This window comes from Rhinoderma darwinii, chromosome 3, assembly GCF_050947455.1.
Source record: "Rhinoderma darwinii isolate aRhiDar2 chromosome 3, aRhiDar2.hap1, whole genome shotgun sequence".
NCBI lineage: Eukaryota > Metazoa > Chordata > Amphibia > Anura > Rhinodermatidae > Rhinoderma > Rhinoderma darwinii.
In genome coordinates this window covers 23,256,839-23,273,836 of record NC_134689.1, presented here as the reverse complement: position 1 = coordinate 23,273,836, position 16,998 = coordinate 23,256,839, and the positions used below count along the sequence as shown (strand labels likewise).

Below are 16,998 nucleotides of genomic sequence, written 5' to 3'. Positions count from 1 at the left end.
GGATAGATGAAAATACGGTTGTATGCATGGGGCCTTAGGGTCCTCTACACAGCTTGACGTGGGCCATGTAAACGAGCGCCGATCAACGAGACCGCTCCTTGATCAGCACTCGTTTGCTCCTTTCACAAGGAGCAATGCATGGGGACGAGCGATTGTTACTACGATCGCTTGTTCTCTTACATTTCTATCATGTTGGCAGCATGACTCCCTGTTTACACAGGGAGATGTGCTGCCGAGTGCCGACAATGATAATATTTCTTGCAGCATAAGCGATACGCTCAACCGATGTTTGCTCGTTCATCGGATGATCATTGCCCTGTTCTGTGAACGCTCGTTTGCCCACAAATTGTCCAGTGTAAAAGGGCCTTTATTCCACTTTGCTGTGATCACTGCGATCAGTGTAAAGGGGGAAGGGTAAGCTGATCATCTTTCAGCTTCCTGTCATAACTATAAAGTTGGAAAATGGAGCAGCACTCCACCTGTTCAAGTAATTATATTTTGACCCTTTTATAACAAGGGTAGGGCCACACGCAGCTAACAACCGCGCCGGCACCATATTTGGTGCGGCTGTCAAACAGCCTGTTAGTGGCCGCATGTTAACGCAGGTAAGCCGTCCCTTTATCTGCAAAATCGTGCAGCCATGAATTAATACACCCTTTATGGCCGCACGATTTTGCAAATTACAACAACTTACCCCCTAATCATATTCTCTATGGCAGTGCCAGAAAAAGCCGAACACTACACTCGGCTATCTCCGGCGCACCCATAGAGAATTAATGGAGCGGCAGTGCGCATGCGCATGTAACCGGAATACCCCTTAACAAGGTATTTGACTGCCACTCCTACATAGTGCCAGCGTGGTTGTTGGCCGCGTTGCGAGCGTGTCAGGGCCGCTCCGTGTGGCTGTACCATAGGAAGCACAAATCACCGCTGGTGAATTTAGTTAATCATAAATAGCTGCAATGTTTCAGATAGTTAACCCTTCATCAGGCTGCTGTTGTATCGTTATGTGCTTACTGATAATTATAAAGCAGGAAAATAGAGACGTCAGTAAATCACAAGACACCAGATATTAAATTGTAACCCTTCTCTGTCTTAGACTAAAAGGGATGCAGCCATAAACCCCTACACTGCCGTTGACCACCTGATACATTATAATAACCTCGTCACCCCAATAGACACCAGAGAATCCACGTTTGGTCTCGTCAGGGAGCCCAGAAACTGTATGGAATGTCTTGATTAGTCTGCACGCTTGCGCGGCTGTTTCCGTAACTCACTTAGATGTGAATGGAGAGAGCGGTGCATATGCGTGGTCACCCCTCCATTCATTCCCCGCCTGGACACAGCGGCCACCTCACTAGGCGAGCCGGAGGTGATCCCAAAAAACGGAGACCCGCTTCTATCAGACATTTATGGCATAACCTGTGGATAAGCCATAAATGTCTTAATTTGAAATAACGCTTTAATTTAATGTTCTTCTATCCTATTATGAAGGGTGCCCTGGGTAGCAAAATCTCCTGTACTGTCCTTTAGGTGGTGTTGCCTAAGGCTATGATCTCATACTGTAATGCACTTATTAAAAGCATGAAAGCAACGTGAACCCCCAAAATAAAATAGCAAATACCCCTTGGGCTTCACATACCAAAGGTTGAAAACCTAGGACCTAAGGAATCTAGATAAGGTGATAAGTGTCTGTAGTGCTTAAGTGTAAGGTGATGAACTAAAGGCCCTTTTACACGGGCCAATTATTGGGCAAACAAGCGTTTATATGAACGCTCGTTCCCGATCATTGCCGTGTATAAGCAGGGCCGTATAACAGGACTGTGTCTGAATATATATATATATATATATATATATATATATATATATATATATATAGTCTTGCTACCATGGAGGGTATAAAAAATAATGCTTATTTTAAATTGTCCCATGGGAAAGTGACAAGGCAAATGTCACTTCTACCCTATGTTATGCTTCCCAGATATAAGAGTAGCACATTCATTTATTCTCATTCTTTCTGTACCACTAACAATGTCCCACAGAGTGACAGACGTGACGGGCTATATATTACTTCTCTCCCTCTCCTTCTGAGAATGTCACTGTGTCATATTGTAACGTCAAAATTGATTGGTTCTGTTTTGCTTTGGTTCACATTGTTTATAAGGTATGTTTAAGTTTTTGTTTTTCACTCCGATCACTTTTGTTAGACGAGTTGACCAGATAAGCCTATTTGTCTTGAAAGACAGAGGACTTGTTGCTATAGACCAATTCTTCATATCAAATGTAGGTACTGGAAGCTAATACGTTATGTGACAACATCCCTTTGTTTTGAGGTAGACAGATTTAGTGTGAAGGTCTTCTGATGAGATCCTCTTCTAAGATGAAGACAAGTGATACGTCAAGAGGGTTCATCTTTCACAGTGTCACTGAGTCAAAAGTGGACAACCTACTAAATATTCCGTCTAGTTAATCTATTTTCAGTGTCACTAGGTGTGAAGAATGTGTGGAGTGTATAGAAAGGGATAGAAGTGTACCAAAGCTCTCATCTGCAAACCAGCAGCTGGAATCTGATGGCCTTCAAAAATGATATGTTCACCTTTGAACACCACTTTCCAGTTTATAAATTGAATGCAAAAGGGTTTTTCGAAACGTAAATGTTGATGGGCATCAATATTTAATATTAGTGGTAGTTGCAGGAGCATCTTTATTGTGCTGATTGCCGGGTCTTACGGGTTGGACCCCCACCAATTAAATATTAATGCCCTATCCTATTTAAGTCTTGGAAAAAAACTTTAATCAATATAAAAAGTTGAGTTACTTTGTGATTACATTATATTACTCATCCTGTATTGAGCCTGAGTTATAGCAATATTTATTTTTTATATTATTATTGATTTTATTGAGAGTAGAGGTCCCATGATGGAAACCAACAATGCCCGTCGGAACCTATTTAGTTTAATAGGTTCCGTCGGGTTTCTGTCATGGTTCTGTTATTTGGCCAGACAAAATAGCACTGCATGCGCAGCACTGTATAAATGTGATATACAATAGTGATGATGAGGGAAGACACTGTTGGACTTGATTTCAGCAACGCCACTGAATGACACAACACTAGATCGCATCAATGGCGGAACTAATTTTCATGAGCCAGATTGTGGGTTTTAATGGCCCACATTTATTATGCAGTTTCCCCCAATATTTGCGCTTTTTGTCATCAATCAAATTTGGAAAGTGATGAAAACAGTGGCCATGGTCTTTATGGAGACTTGGGGGGGAAACTAATTAGGACTGGCATTTCATTTGCCTGTCTTAATAGTAAGCAAAAGCCTCTTCATAAATGTGTCAAATTTATTTAGTCTGGGATCGTGCGCCATAATTGTGGCCATGCGTCAAACCCCCCCCATCGGACATAATATAAAAAACACATACTAATTTTACCTCTCCACTTCTCTTCCAGGCTCCCTCATCACTCCAGTGCTGCTCATACAAGATATCTGTACCTAGCATGCGTCAGGGCCTTATATGCAATGCAGCACTTCAACGTCATCAGTGCTAAATTGCTTACAATGTCCTGACGCTGACCGGGGTCATTACGTTGTATGAACTGCGCAAGGGTAATGAGGGAGCTGAAGGGGAGAAGAGGAGAGGAGAGGTTAGTATAACTTTTTTCTTTTTAATGTTCAATGTGGGGGAAGGGGTTAGTCTAAATGTGGAGGAGCAAGGTAGGGGCCCAGCACAAACATTTCTATGCCCCATTAAGTGAAATCTTCGCCAGATAGGAGCTGGTGAAGATTTCCACCGAAATGTATGCCACTTTTAATAAATTGATGCCATTAAATTATAAAAAATTTGTCAGGCCTCGGTAGCCATGCACCCTTTCCCAGAGGCCACACCCCCTTCACACAAATGGCAAGGGTGGTGGAAAAGATTCAAATTGAAACTTTTTGCTCTTTTTGCAACTGTCATAGAAATGTTAATAAATAAATTAATAAATAATGTAGGCCATATTTATTAAGAAAAATAGATGAAAATGGCATTAATTTTGTTTTCAAAAAGCGCCAAATTTATTAAAGGGGTATTTCCAAAAACCTAAACCCTAAACCTAAAATCATAATTCCTGTCAAATACACTTATTTTTATTTTTTTTAGCATTCCTCACTTGTCACCCTTTCTAAATATGCCACCTCATTCTCTATTTACTTTACGTTGCTACTGAACAAATACAGTATTTCTTTGCTTGTCGGTGGAGCATGCGTAGTTACCTCCCTATTCTATTTAATAGCTGTCATCCTGTGCAGAAAAACTGTACGGTTTCCTTTCTTCGGCACACAGGTCGAGCATGCGTAGAGAAGACTGTGGCTGTCTCTCCCTGCACTGCGTTCAGTAAGCGTCGCTCCGATGTCAGAGTTGCAGCCGAGCGTGCACTAAGAATGTCAACCAGAACCACCAATGGAAAAAACACAACGTGAGGATCGTCGGGCAACCACGGTAAATCGGTGGTAACGTGGAACGCACATTAGAACCGCCCAAATCACTGGGTCCATGCATAGAGTATATCGGAGGAATTGGAGGCCAAAAGTATAGACAGAAACAACAAAGTACGTTTTTGAGGGCATGATTCTATATATTTTATATACTAAGGAGGGCTGCCGGAGTTCTGGAAAAAGGGCTATTCTGGGACAACCCATTTAAGAGGCATCTGGCTTTTAATAAATTTGGTGCAAATCACTCCAACAATCGCATTTAGACTGGCATAAGATACGCCAGTCTAAGTAAATGTGGGTCATTCTGCCTTTAAAGGTTGTTCCTTATATGCAGTAATTGAAGATGAAGGATCTGGGGTTGTACGCTGTGTTCCCTCTCATTCTGGTTTAGTCTAACTCTTAGCAGCTATACAGCACATTGCTATTTTCTCCCTCTTTTCATATTAATATTACGCATTAAACGTGGCAATTTGTCTTGTAAAGGCAGCCGCCAGCAGACGCAGCTGCTCTAATTATTCCTATTGTATTGTGCGGCTCACTGCTCGGTGTCACCACTTGGCAAAGAGAAAATAAAGCTGGAATTCTACGCTTCAGCTTCCCTGGCCTATGTTCTGTATGTTTTTTTTTCTTTTTTGTTTTTTTATACCTTTAGGACAATGTGTAGGCAGAATAATGCTTAGAATACCCCATTATTAGAGAGTATGACAGCAATATTATTATCAGTGCTACCAATAAAGACAAATTCATAATTAGTCTTCCATTTTTGATGGGTATAAAATCTTATAAATGGCCAAGACCATGCATTGTAAATTATTTTTATTATCTTTTTATTTTTTAAATAAAAAAAAAAAATGGTAAACAATACGACTTGATTCAAACTCTGAGTTTTAAAAAGGTGTTAGGGCCTATTCACATCAGCGTTCGGTTTCCATTGATGGGTTCCGTCAGACCTTTCCGTCGGAGGAACTCATCAACGGAAAGGCAAACGAAAACCATAGCTTCCGTTTGCATTACCATTGATTTCAATGGTAATGCTTCCGTTGCTAATGGTTTCCGTTTGTCTCTGGTCCTTAAGGTTTGCGTTTTTTTTGCGGAATCAATAGAGTAGTCGACTGCGCTATTGATTCCGTCAATAATCCCTCAACACATCCTTCCTGGCTTAAATGACGTCCCACGGGCGGGGGATTTAGAGCTGGCATGTAAAGATGTATCACAGCCTGTGAGATATCAGGAAAGTTTAGGGACCGGACTAAATGACTCTTTAATATAGCGGCACCGCCCAGATGACTCTTGGACAGTAATTAGCATACAGTGCACGCTAGTATATAAGTAATTTTTCTACATTATGCAACATTAGACAGATTATACAGGGGCATCTTTATTAACCTATTCTCGTGTGATATAACAGCATGGTGGCAGCTTAGGGGCCCAAAAACTCCTGATAGGATCTCTTTAATTATAGTGAAAGTTAACCTTTGGTGGCATCTGTGGGGAAGGTGGGAAATAAAGAGTAATCCTGATATACAGTAATACCTCCCAAATAATACTTCCATACCATCATACCATGTCAACTAACAATATTATATAGTGCTTATATATACAGTGGCAGATAACAGTAACATAATATGCCCAAATGTAATGCCAGCGGCAGGTGCCGCTCCTGCTAGAGGTCCTCACCGCCAGGTCTTCTTTTTCTTTTTAAGAAATTTCAGGTGTCACACAAGTAATAATTGACATTAGAGATTTACTTCCTAAATGCTGAAGAATCATACTGTTGGTCGAGTACATAGAAGATCTTGGGAAGACATGGCTTGGTACAAAGAGCTGGGACACAGGCATAATTTGAAGCCTCTGGGCCCAATGCAAAATCTGAAACAGCCCCCCTCCAACCATTTGCCATATACTGTTATCTTTTTATGTGGCAGAGAGTCCTTTGTGTCCCCTCAGTCACCAGGATACAAGTGCCACTGCTGCCTCTGCACCTCCTATATCTATGCCTCTGATAGGAAAGCACTGAGTGGGTTGTTTCCTAGTACCTGTAAAGCCCACTCTGAGCAGTTTATGAGAGGCAGTTAAATATTAAAAATATTTCTGCTGCCACAAGAGGGAGCTTACTGCATATGGAGTTATTATTGAGTTCAATGGGAGCTGTATAAATCCTTATGCAGTTAGCTCCCCTAGTGGTGGCTGGGGCAAACAGAATAATTTAATGCAATTCTGTAGGATCCGGAGCTTTGTATCAGAAAAAAAGAATAAAAAATTCTGCTCTTAACCACCTCCATTGTCCCATATTCGATCCCAAACCACCAAAATATTAGGTCTTAACTAGGGTCACCGATTGTCTTTAAATTCCTGAACAGTCAGTATTTTAACGCCTCCACCATAGGCACTGTCACGATCCGTGGGTATGTGTACACACTAGGCTGCACCTCCATAGCGGAGTAGCAGCTGGCCAATCATCAGTATACACATTCAATGCAAAGTACTAGTACAAGAGTACTTGTTATAGTCCCGACAGTAGCAGAGGCTTAGATACAGATGGAACTTGATGATAGACACACGTGGTTCACATGTGGCGGATGATGGCATGGCAGAAGACACCAGACGTGGTGTATGACAGCAGGCGCGGTAGATGGCACAAACACAGCACTGGATACAGGTAGCAGGGCACGGGAACACTGGGAACAGGATACGACTAAGGGACCATTTGCAAGACTACCATGGGAATACACAACAACACTCAGGAGCGAAAGGGCCCTTTTTATAGTCCAGGGTGATCTGGAGATAATTAATTAATTAAATATGTATGTGTGTGCTGGCCCTTTAAGGCTGGGAACGAGCATTTGTGCGCCCTAGAGACTAGTGCAGAGCTGGCGTCTAATGGGACGTCTCGCCCGAACATGGAAGTCTGCGGTCACGGCCGTCGGGGGGTGAGTAAGAGCGACAGTCCACGGCCGTGGACATTACAGGCACCAATGCACTTGGATACCCCACCCATTCATAAATTCTGCATTTGCCCCTGCTTAAACTGGTGTAACAAGGGTCTGATACATAGGAAAATTGGAATAAGATTGGTTTAACGTATAGGAAGACTGGGAAAAGAGTAGTCCGACATATGGATGAGCCTAGAAATAAGTGGTCTGGCACTCAAGTCCAGTGAATGGTGAGTGTTGGCACGAGTTACGTCTGTTTTTATCTCTTTGAGCCCATTAGTAAATAAGAATGCAGAAAATAACTTCAAATTAGAAATAAAGAATGTACATAATCCATTTCTTCTTCTTTTAATGGCGCCTAAAACATTCAACCGCATGTATAAGGGTGTTACTATGGTAGTATCTTTTTAGAGAAATGAATAAGGATGGTGTGTATTACTGCTGTACAGGACTGGGTCAATGTGTTCTTATTTTAAGAAGTCTTGTATTTTTCTAGGAATGAAAATGCTCTCACAAACAATAAGTATAAGACCACAGAAAGCCCTGAGATACATCTGAGAATGATTGACTTTCCTTTTTTTGTCATATATCGCAGACATATCAGACCTTTCTAACAACCTGAATATGTTGAGCATAAACAAGGAGACACACATATAATATCCAGGAGCAGTAGAGACACCGGCACTCATCCGAGTTAAAACCTGATGCCAGTGCTCAATGTTGTTGTTCAACAAAGATGAATGCAGCAGCAATATATTCCGGAAGGAGAAGAAGACATTGCGGCACTCACCAGAGCATAAATAAATGTCAAGGCTTTTAGTCCATCAAGTGAATATTCACAGTTTTGTCGACACAATCACAAGTAAAATGGCAACATCCCAGTTTCGCCCCCATCACCTGCTATTTATACATAATATACAGCAGGGACCACCTACAATTAAAGCAAAAACATAGTACAAAATATGTATAATTTCAACTTTCAACAATATATGACATCCGGAACATATAAAAAATGTGGATATTTACAAATAAATGACTTTAAAAGAAACAGCTAAGACTCTGTTCACACCTGCGTTGAGGCTTTCCTTTGTTCTGCTCTGTCAGAGGAGCAGAACAAGGGAAAACCGGAAGCGACTGGTCCGTTGCACCATGGACACCACTGGCGGCCAAAGAAACCCATTGACTTTAATGGGTTCTCCCGATTTTCCATCAGGGTGTCCGTGGTTTTACTGGAAACAATAGAGCAGCGTGCTGCGCTATTATTTCTGGCAATCTCTGCCGGATCTGCAATGTAGGCCCTAATTTGAACAGAGCCTAAGATCCTTATGATCATTCATACCTAACGGTCCCCCGGCACGAGTTTTTAAAATCCAATGTGCATCTCTCTGCAACAGGTTTGTGTTCCTATCAATGTGAGGCGGTGCTTTTGTAACCCTTTTTATGCCAGCAAAAGACAGGGCATTAGAATGACCATCATGGGCCTTATGAAAATATTTTATGACTCTGAGGCTCCCTTCTCCTGTCACTATTGAACGAACATGTTCATGTATCGTCTTAAAGAACGGACTAATAGTCTTCCCTATATAAAACTATCTTCAAGGTCAAAATAGCACATAGACAATATAGTCTGATAAACTGGTGCAAGAGCTCTGATACATAGGAGAACTGGAATAAGATTGGTTTAACACATCCATATGCCGGACTGGGGAAAGAGTAGTCATATGGATGAGCTTGGGAATAAGTGGTCTGGCACTCTAGTCCAGTGAACGGTGAGGGTTGGCGCGAGTTACGTCTGCTTTTAACTCTTTGAGCCCATTAGTAAATAAGAATGCAGCAAATAACTTCAAATTAGAAATAAAGAATGTACATAATCCATTTCTTCATCTTGTAATGGCGCCTGAAACATTTAACCGCACTTATAAGGGTGTTACTATGGTAGTATCTTTCTAGAGGAATTGAATAAGGATGGTGTGCATTACTGCCGTACAGGACTGGGTCAATGTGTTCTTATCTTAAGAAGTCTTGTATTTTCTAGGAATAAAAATGCTCTCACAAACAATAAGTATAAAACCACAGAAAGCCCTAAGATACATCTGAGAATGATTGACTTTCCCTTTTTTTGTCATATATCGCAGATATACCAGACCTTTCTAGCAACCTGAATATGTTGAGCATAAACAAGGAAACACACATATCATTTCCAACAAGATACGAGTCGGTGGATTCCTCCGGGATTATGTAATTTGCCATTAAATAAATTGTGATAGTAGAGATATAGACTGTGTATATATTGTGATGGTTTATAAGGGGCTATAGATAAAAAGCTGTGCATGCAAATATATAGCACAGGGATTCTATACCTTTTTCCCCCTTGTTTGGACGTTTTAAGAAGGAATATGGAGAATCATAAACATAGAAACCAGTTTAATTTAAAAAAACAAAAACAAAAAAAAACAACGCATCTATCTCCTCAAGGGGGTCAACCTGAACCCCATCCTGCCTGGTCAGGCGGTTGCAGGGGAGTCATAACTTTTCTATTTTTACATTTACTTTGCTATTTGAGCCCTTTTTTGTGGGACAAGTTGGAGATTTATGTTTTTTAGACATCATTTTGGGGTCACATGTAAGGGTATGTTCACACACCCTATTTACGGACGTAATTCGGGCGTTTTACGCCTCGAATTACGTCCAAAAATACGGCTCCAAACCGCCTGCAAACATCTGCCCATTGAAATCAATGGGGTTACGATGTTCTGTGCATACAGGCTTTTTTTTTTTACGTAAAAAGACGCCCTCGTCAAAGAAGTGCATGTCACTTCTTGAGACGTAATTGGAGCCGTTTTTCATTGACTCCATTGAAAAACAGCTCCAATTACGTCCGTAATTGACGCCGCTAAAAACGCGAGTACGAGCAATTACGTCTGAAATTCAGGAGCTGTTTTCACCTGAAAACAGCTCCGTAATTTCAGGTGTATTGGACACTGTCGTGTGAACATACCCTAAGAGTTAAAAATGTCAGCATTTTCTATAATGACAAAATCAGTATTTTTGGTGTTTTGTTTTTTTAATTTTATGCAGTTTACCGTTCTGCTAAATTGACAAGATACATATATTGAAGGGATTGTGAGAAATATGATGATATCAATTATGTTTGTTTTATTGCTGTATATTAACTTTTATTCAATCAAAATTATTAATTAAAAAAGTTTTCAAATTGTTTTTTTCTGCATCATGCAAAAAAAAGGACAAAAACAATTAAATAAAGTTCACTTTAATATATTAAAGTAAACTTTATTTAATTGTTTTTGACATTCTTTTTTTAATCCTATTAGCAGTCTTACATTTTAATTATTTAAAAAAAAAATAATGCGATATCCTAATTCTATATGACATTATATTGATGCCTCTGTATGTAAAACCTTCAGATTTGGCAACCCAAAATTTAGGACAGGCCCCCTCAATTTGTCTGTACCATGATCAGCATTAAAGGGGCTAATCATAGTGATCACATGCTAGAACTTTGTCTCATATTACTTCGCATCTCATATGTACTTTTGGAGCAGCATCTCTTCAGTCATAATAATATTTTGGCTGTTTTGTATGACTTTTAGCCTTGTCCTCTTTCATCTTCCGTAGGCCCGTTACTGCGTCCTGGTATTATTTCCACCTGGGAATACAGGTTCTATGAATACCCTCTATATGTAAAAAAGTTTTTTGAATTCAATAATAACTTTTATGATTGCTCTTACTGTGTTTGGGTCTATTCGCCTTATCATTTATACCCCTCCTTTTTTCTTATACATATACAAAATTGCGTTATTGATGTCAGATTTTTCTACTCTTACATTCACACATACTTCTATACTACTGTTTTATGCAAACACTATTGACGCTTATGTAATATTATAGTAAGAAAGAGATAGATCCGGAGGATGTATAAAATGTAACTTTTACTAGGTTTAGTTTAAAACATACGTAACATTTGATGTATATAAATGAGGATTTCATGTGCCAATACTGCATTCAATTTCTCATGTATTTTCTATGATATGCGTTTATATCAAGGTTTTTAAGACAGCAAAAAGTTAGTCCACCTTTGTAAGCATTCTTAATTTGTAATATGTTATGGTTATTAACTTCAGGGGGTTCCTCCACATTTTTCTCGTTTGCATGGACTACATATAAGGGTAATATAAAGATTGTAGGGCAGTTGCCCTCCTACCCTTTTTCGTATTGGTAGTCCTTTTGGCAGATGTGTCCAAATGTCCAAAATAGTGGTGAACCTCTCCTGGGTAATGATTGGTAAATAGATGTTCTCCCAACGCGTTTCTTGTTGACCAGACAATTCCTCAGGGAACATGTCAGAAGTTTGTTAAATGTTTAGTTATCCTTCAATTTAACCATCGGACGTCTATGAGGGACAGTCTCAAATGCCTTTGCAAAGTCCAAAAACACTATATCCACAGCGGCCCCTCTGTCTAGGCTTCTGCTCACCTCTTCATAAAAACAAATCAGGTTGGTTTGACAACTTCTGCCCTTAGTAAAACCGTGCTGGCTGTCACTTATAATACTATTTTTATCACATAATCCTGTATATAGTCCCTCAATAGCGCCTCAAACATTTTTCCCACGATGGATGTTAAGCTTACTGGTCTATAATTACCCGGGGATGACATAGAGCCCTTTTTGAAAATAGGCACCACATTTGTCCTGCGCCTGTCCCTTGGCACTATACCAGTCAATAGAGAATCTCTGAATGTTATGAACAGGGGGACAGAAATAACTGAACTAAGCTCCTTAAGAACTCTAGGGTGTAACCGATCTGGTCCCGGGGCCTTGTGCACATTTATTTTATTTAACTTAGCTTGGACCATATCTACATTCAGCCAATTCAGTATATCCACTGATATATTAACAGCACTGGCACCAGCTACATCAGCTCCTCGGCACTGGCACCGGCTATATCAGCTGCTCTTTCTTCTATACAGAGCTAAAGAACCCATTTAGTGACTGCCTTCTCTTGATCCCCTGTCACCAAATCCCCATTACCACTATTTAGGGGTGCTATATGTTCAAATCTTGGTTTCTTTGCATTTACATACTTGAAGAATTATGATTTGTTTTACTATCCTTGGCCACCTGCCTTTCATTTTGTATTTTTGCTGATTTTATTACTTTTATACAGATTTTATTACGCTCTTTATATTTTACAAAGGCTACAGATGTACCCTCAGATTTGTATTTTTAAAATGCCCTTTTTTTGTCATTGCCCTTTTTACAGAAGGTGTCAGCCATGTGGGGTTTAATTTTAGTAATTTATACTTGTTACCTATAGGAATACATTTTGTACTATAATTATACAAAGTGGATTTTAAAATCTCCCATTTATCATTTGTCCCATTATTTGACATTAGTTCTTCCCAGTCTATATCCTGAATTGCAGCCCTCATCCTGGGGAAATTGGCTTTCTTAAAATTAAGTGTTTTTGCCCTCCCAGCCTGTGTTTGTTTTTTACAGTATAGGTAAAATATAACTATATTGTGGTCACTGTTACTGAGGTTTTCACAAACATTGACATGCCCAACTAGCTCTGCATTATTAGAAATGGCCAGATCCAACAGAGCTTCACCTCTAGTCGGGTCTTCCACAAACTGGCCCATAAAATTTTCCTGCAACAGGTTGAGGAAATTTTTCCCCTTCCAAGTTGAAACCAAACCATGACACCAATTAATATCCCGGTAATTAAAATCTCCCATTATCACTACAGTACCCCCCTGTGCAGGACGCTCCATTTGTTTATACAGCTGACCTTCCATCTCTTCAGATAGGGGGTCTATAGATTACACCAAAAGTAATTTTTTCAGTGTTTACTTCCCTTTGTAATTGCACCCACAAGGTTTCAACCTCCAAACAATCTTCACCCACTAATGTCTCATTCACACTCACCTTCATATCACTTCTCACATACAGACATACACCACTACCTTCATATCACTTCTCACATACAGACATACACCACCGCCTTCATATCACTTCTCACATACAGACATACACCACCACCTTTCCTATTTGTCCTGTCTTTCCGAAACAGTGTAAAACCCTGTAGATTTACAGCCCAGTCACGTGAAGAGTCCAGCCATGTTTCAGCAACACCAACTATATCTATATGTTCCTCCAGTACCAAGGCCTCTAGCTCTCCCATTTTGCTTGTGAAGATACACTTTAACTTGCCTTTCAATTTTAAATTTTTCACTTTCAGTATCAGAAATGTGATTATTTCACATTATTTGGACATTTTTATTTTTATTGCTGTTTTGCAACAAAAGGATCTCCTTATCCTGTTGTCTAGTCCTCTCCAGGCCATATCTAAAGGAATTTTAGATATGGCCTGGATAGATGCTTTGAAAACCTAACATATTAGAGGAGCAGCACCAGATAATAAGTATTCACTTATTTGGTCACTTCTTGTACAGAAGATCTAGTCTTGACTATGGTCTTGACATCAACCCATTTGAAAATCAAAATAACATAATAGGGGTGGAAAATAGGGGTTAAAATATACAATATAGCTCAATGGCTCTAGGATTAAATCAGTCAAGTAGAGTTGGGTAGACAAGGTCTGCATTAGAGTCCTACTTGAGTCGAAGTTTACTGCCGAGTAAACCGAGGCTCAGTTTATGGTGTGTGTGTGGCCCTTGGCCCTCACCCGGTACCCCACTTGAGCATGGTGCAGTAATGAAATCAGGCACAGTGGCTGTCAATGGAAACATAAAAATACTCCTCTTTTGGAAAACAAGCGCAATAGTTACAATATCACACACAGCTTGGTGGCTACAGAATATGTACACAGTGTATCGGTTACAGTCACAAATGGGCACACAACTTGACGGTTGCAGTCTCTTAATGGGTGTACAACAACTCACGACACTTGCAGTACACAGGGTCTAAGTGTCCTTCCTCTGGTCCCTGGTCACTTTCTTTTCCGGCAGAGATCCAAGCCTCCACCTGTCTCGCTACAGGAGCTCTCTACCTCTGGCAGTAGTCCATAACCACTTGCAGCAGACACAGTGCCTCAAAATAGTCAGGACCCAAGTCACTCACAGTGGCCGCTTCAGCACGATTCACAGGGTTTGTCACTTTAGTGATATACGCTGGCACAACCCAACTCCTCTCTAAAGATCTTCCTCCGGTCCCACGCGGTATCTCCTCCTCACACTTGACAACTTGCTCCACTATATACCACAATGGCTCTCTCTGTCATGCACTCTAACACTATGGACTATGCATGCTCTCCCCAAGCCGCACCACAGCAACTCCTTAAATCGATTTGGTCTACCTACACAGGGAGCACGTATGACGTCATGCTCAAGGTGTTCACACACATGACCAGAGCCTGCCAACATCTCCCACGTGTATATAGAGTGAACATGAGTTCATAATGAAAGACACAGTGCCAACATTACAAACCTATAGATAGCAACATAGAATAACATGTATCATGTATGCTTGGTTTCTTGATAGTGTACAACAATAAGGGGATACGTAAAGTACAATTTTGCAAAGCATCTTCTTATATGTACCTCAAGGCACAAAGTCTATAATAAAACCGACAATTCCTGCTCATCATGACCTGATTCTTGTCAGATATAGGACCCTTTTAAAAGTTTTCTAAAATAATATATTTAAAAAAAAAGTTCCTACTGGTCTTGTCAGATCCTTTCTGTCATAAACAGATAAATGTGAACTATAACTATGATAAATACTATGATAAATATAGCCTAGAAGGTAGGGCGGCATAACACCTATCATCTATCTGGTTCCCCCGTGAAGTTGTGAAAGAAAAATGGCTGACTGGTGTTGGTTGGCTCGTTCTTCTGATTTAGGGCTAAATCAGGTGAAGGAAGCATTTTGATTTTTCTATATTGCCCTCCCTCCTCATTGTACATCGCTGTTTGAGGCCCATTAAAAAGTGGAATTTTCGTTAAAATACACAGTAATCCAAAATTCAAGAAACATTATAACACCTTAATCTCAGGTTACCATAGTAACTCTGACACTAAAGCTCTCAAGTCAATATTTTTGGAGTTCTTTCCATATCGCCCACTAAGACTCAAACAATTCTGATGGGGGTTTGTAAAGGGTAAAGTGTATAAGTGTGCGCGTCGCATTTGCTTAGTGAAATAAACAAAATTATTTTACGCTGTTATTTTCCTTGTATAAAAAATGCACCATATTTCTGCAGATTGACTTCTAAAATCATAATTATGACTTTTTTTTCTTATAGTAATGACTTTTAGCATTATAATTAAAATAAATAAATATATTTTAAAGAAAAATAACGAAGCTAAATACTGGAATAAAAATGTTACCATTAACATTATGAAATAAACAAGCCCTTAAAATTTGGTTCAGTTGTTTCATAGTTAGAATTGCTTTGTAAGCTTTTAAAGTTTTCCTTTAGGCTATGTTCACACAGAGTTTTTTTGCCAAGTTTTTTTACGACTTTTTTGACGCGGAAACCGCGCCGCAAAACTCGTCAAAAACGGCCCGAAAATGCCTCCCATTGATTCCAATGGGAGGCGGAGGTGTCTTTTTCCCGTGAGCGGTAAAACCGGCTAGCGGGGCAAAGAAGGGACATGCCCTATCTTCGGGCGTTTACGCCTCTGACCACCCATTGACATCAATGGGAGGCAGAGAAAGCGTATTTTGCCGCGTTTTATGCCCGCGACGCTCAATGGCCGCAGGCAAAAAATCGCCTTGCAGGGAGAGGAAAATCTGCCTCAAACTTCCAAACGGAATTTTGAGGGAGAAATTCCGCCTGCAAAAAACTCTGTGTGAACATAGCCTAAGGCCTCATGCACACGACTGTAGCCATGTGCACGGCCGTGATTTTCGGGTCGGCCGGCAGCGGGTAATGCACATGGCCGCGGCCATTATTTTCAATGAGCCCGGACCGCAGAAGACGGCCCTAATAAGACATGTCCGTTCTTTCTGCGGTGCGGGCTCCCAGGCCATGCACAGACCGTAAAAACTACGGTTGTGTGCATGGCCCCAAGAAATGAATGGGGCCGCAATTCTCCCGTGGATTTTCGTGAGAACTGCGGCCGCAAAAGCACGTTCGTGTGCATGGGGCATTAGAGTTCCCATAGTGGTCACCTATTTTTACTACACTTGTAAATGGCAAGAAAATTGTCAATACATATCCAGGAGTCTGGAACTCAAGAAAGTCCAAGGGTATGTGCACACGATAACTGCAATTACGTCTGAAAATACGGAGCTGTTTTGAAGGGAAAACAGCCCCTGATTTTCAGAAGTTTTTTGAGCAACTCGCGTTTTTCGTGCCGTTTTTTGCTGCTTTTTCGCAGCATTATTTTACGTCCGTTTTTGAAGCTGTTTTCATTGGAGTCTATGAGAAAACGGCTCCAAAAACGTCCAAAGAAGTGTCCTGCACTTCTTTGACGAGGCAGTCATTTTACGCGTCGTCGTTTGACAACTGTCAAACGACGACGCGTAAATGACTGGTCGTCGGCACAGTACGTCGGCAAACCCATTCAAATGAATGGGCAGATGTTTTCCGACGT

At 40.5% G+C, this 16,998-nt stretch overlaps 1 long non-coding RNA gene across 1 annotated transcript in view; it reads right to left on the bottom strand.

Annotated features, from left to right (window-relative positions):
- LOC142750910 (uncharacterized) overlaps positions 1 to 16,998 on the bottom strand; it is a 53,505-nt gene that overhangs the window by 21,617 nt on the left and 14,890 nt on the right. The window lies entirely within an intron of this gene.